Raw genomic sequence first — 3,004 nt, forward strand, 5'->3', positions numbered from 1 at the left:
ATTACTGCGAGTTCAATTCTCACCAGGCTCAAGGTTGACTCAGCCTTCCATCCTTCCGAGGTAGGTAGAATGAGGACCCGGATTGTGGGGGCAATAAGCTGACTTTGTATAAAATAGAACACCGTTTGGGGGGGGTGTGCAAAAGCCCTACTAAGCAGGTATATACAAAAGTATGAAGGCTATTGCTTAAAAGCATTGTAAGCCTCCCTGAGTCTCCGGAGAAGGGCGGCATATAAATCTAACAAATAAATAAATGAATAAAATAGAGAAGAGAAGAGAAGAGAAGAGAAGAGAAGAGAGGAGAGGAGAGGAGAGGAGAGAAGAGAAGAGAAGAGAAGAGAAGAGAAGAGAAGAGAAGAGAAGAGAAGAGAAGAGAAGAGAAGAGAAGAGAAGAGAAGAGAAGAGAAGAGAAGAGAAGAGAAGAGAAGAGAAGAGATGGACCTTGGAGTCCCTTCCATCTCCTTCTAGTCAAACCCCCTGCTCAGGCAGGAAACCCTATACCATTTCAGACAAATGGTGGCCCAATCTTTTCTTTAAAACTTCCAGTGATGGTGCCCCCACAACTTCGGAAGGCAAGTTGTTCCACTGATTAATTGTTCTCACTGTCAGAAAATTTCTCCTTATTTCCAGGTTGAATCTCTCCTTGTTCAGTTTCCATCCATTATTCCTTCTTCTGGCCTTTGGGTGCCTTGGAAAATAGCTTGACCCCCTTCCTCCTCTCTGGGGCAGCCCCTCCAATATTGGAAGATGCTCTCCTGTCTCCCCTGGTCCTTCTCTTCACTAGACCAGCCATGCCCAGTTCCTGCAACCGTTCATCGTATGTTTTAGTCTCCAGTCCTCTAATCATCTTTGTTCCATGCAATATATCTGCTTTGACAGCTGCATTGGTGGCTAAATATTTTTTTCTGGGTGCAACTGAAGATGCTGGTTGCTCACTTTAAAGGATTTTATGCATCAAGATCTGGATATTTACAGAATCCCGTTTTCCATTTGGTGTCTGGCTGGGGAATTCTGGGAACCGAAGAGCACACTTCTTGATTCTTTAGAGGATGAGAGACACCACTCTAAATCAATTTTAGGGCTTCTAATTTGATCCCGGGGTGGATTTGCATCCCAACCTTGGAGAAACCAATTGGAAAGGAACAGTGAAAATTCTGCAGGCAGTTTAGGCTTACCGCCCACCAGAGGGCGCATGAGAGTCCCTTTCTCAACCTTTGCGGACTTTGTATGGACTTCAATTCCCAGAATTCCCCAGTCAGCCATGGATGTAGTACTTTCTTTAAGCAATGGTAAGAATTTAAATATAATTTAAATTGTTGTGACCTGATCCCTAAAAAAGATAGAAAGTGGGGGATGTAAGAGGTAGGTGGGTGGAAACTGTAGACCCCAAGGGAAGAGGTACTAGAGATACTCCTCGACTTACGACCAGAATTGAGCCCAGCATTTCTGTTGCTAAGCGAGACAGTTGTTAAGTGAGTTTTGCCCCATTTTACCACCTTCCTTGCCACAGTCGTTAAATAAATCACCGCCGTTGTGAAGTTAGTAACACGGTTGTTAAGTGAATCTGGCTTCCCCGTTGTCTTTGCCTGTCCGAAGGCCGCAAAAGGGGAATCGTACGACAACCGTCGTAAATGCAAGCCAGTTGGCAAACATCCGAATTCTCATCATTGACGCTGGGGAAATGCTGAAACGGTCGTTAAGTGTGAAAAACGGTCATACGTCCTTTTTTTCAGTGCCGTGGTAACTTAGGATGGTCGTTAAACAAATTGTTTTAAATTGAGGATTATAAATCGAGAACTACCTGTGAAAATACAGTAAAAGCTTACAATTCTATAAGTGCCGGTCTAATGCAAATATTATTCAAGTATGTATTTCTAACACATTGTACAACTCTCTTTTTTTAACCCACTGTGTAAAATATCAATGAGTCCCATATTTTTATTATATTTGTCTTTGCAAAATCTACGTCTCTAGGCAATTCACTCCTAGGGGACAATCAGATCTTCACGCTGCTGAGTAAATGAAACCATGTACTTATCTTTTCAGCACTTACCCATAGCAAACCATTGCTTTGCTTAACTATCATGGTGGCTCCTTTGAATCCTGCGTCCAGTTTTGGCTGCCATGATGTAAAAAAAGATGTGGAGATGTCAAGAAAGAGTGCAGAGAAGAACAAAGAGGATTAGGGGACTGGAGGTTAAAATCCAGCAAGTTCTGACGAACCGGTAGCAGAAATTTTGAGCAATTCAGAGAACCGGCAAATACCACCTCTGGCTGGCCCCTGAGTGGGGTGGGAATGGAGATTTTGCAATATCTGTCCCCTGGAGTGGGATGGGAATGGAGATTTTGCAGTATCCTTCCCCTGCCACGCCCACCAAGCCACGCCCACCAAGCCACGTCCATAGTAAAAAAATTTGGATTTCACCACTGTTTAAAACATATGAAGAACAGCTGCAGGAACTGGGTCTGTCTAGTTCAGAGGTCAGCAACCTGCAGCTCTGGAGCCGCATGTGGCATTTTTACCCCACTGCTGCGGCTCCCTGTCACTCAAAATATGTGTCACAACCGCCAATGTGCGACACCCACCGACACGATTTATTGAGCTTTTCAACCCCCCGGATAAATCCAAGAAAATAAAAGTTTCAGAAGAAAACAGAACGTTTAATTCCACTACATATGCTAGTTTTGTGGCTCTTCAGGAAATAGTCAGGCATGGGAAGGCTTTTGTGGCTCCCGGTGTTTTCTTTTCTGTGGGAAACGGGTCCAAATGACTCTTTTGAGTGTTTAAGGTTGCAGACTCCTGGGTCTAGTTTAATGAAGAGAAGGACTAGGGGAGACATGATAGCAGTGTTCCAGTATCTCAGGGGCTGCCACAAAGAAGAGGGAGTCAAGCTATTCTCCAAAGCACCTGAAGGCAGGACAAGAAGCAATGGGTGGAAACTAAGCAAGTAGAGAACCTAGAAGTAAGGAGAAATTTCTTGACAGTTAGAACAATTAACCAGTG

This window comes from Pantherophis guttatus, chromosome 3 (assembly GCF_059756535.1).
Source record: "Pantherophis guttatus breed Tessera chromosome 3, ASM5975653v1, whole genome shotgun sequence".
Classification (NCBI taxonomy): Eukaryota; Metazoa; Chordata; class Lepidosauria; order Squamata; family Colubridae; genus Pantherophis; species Pantherophis guttatus.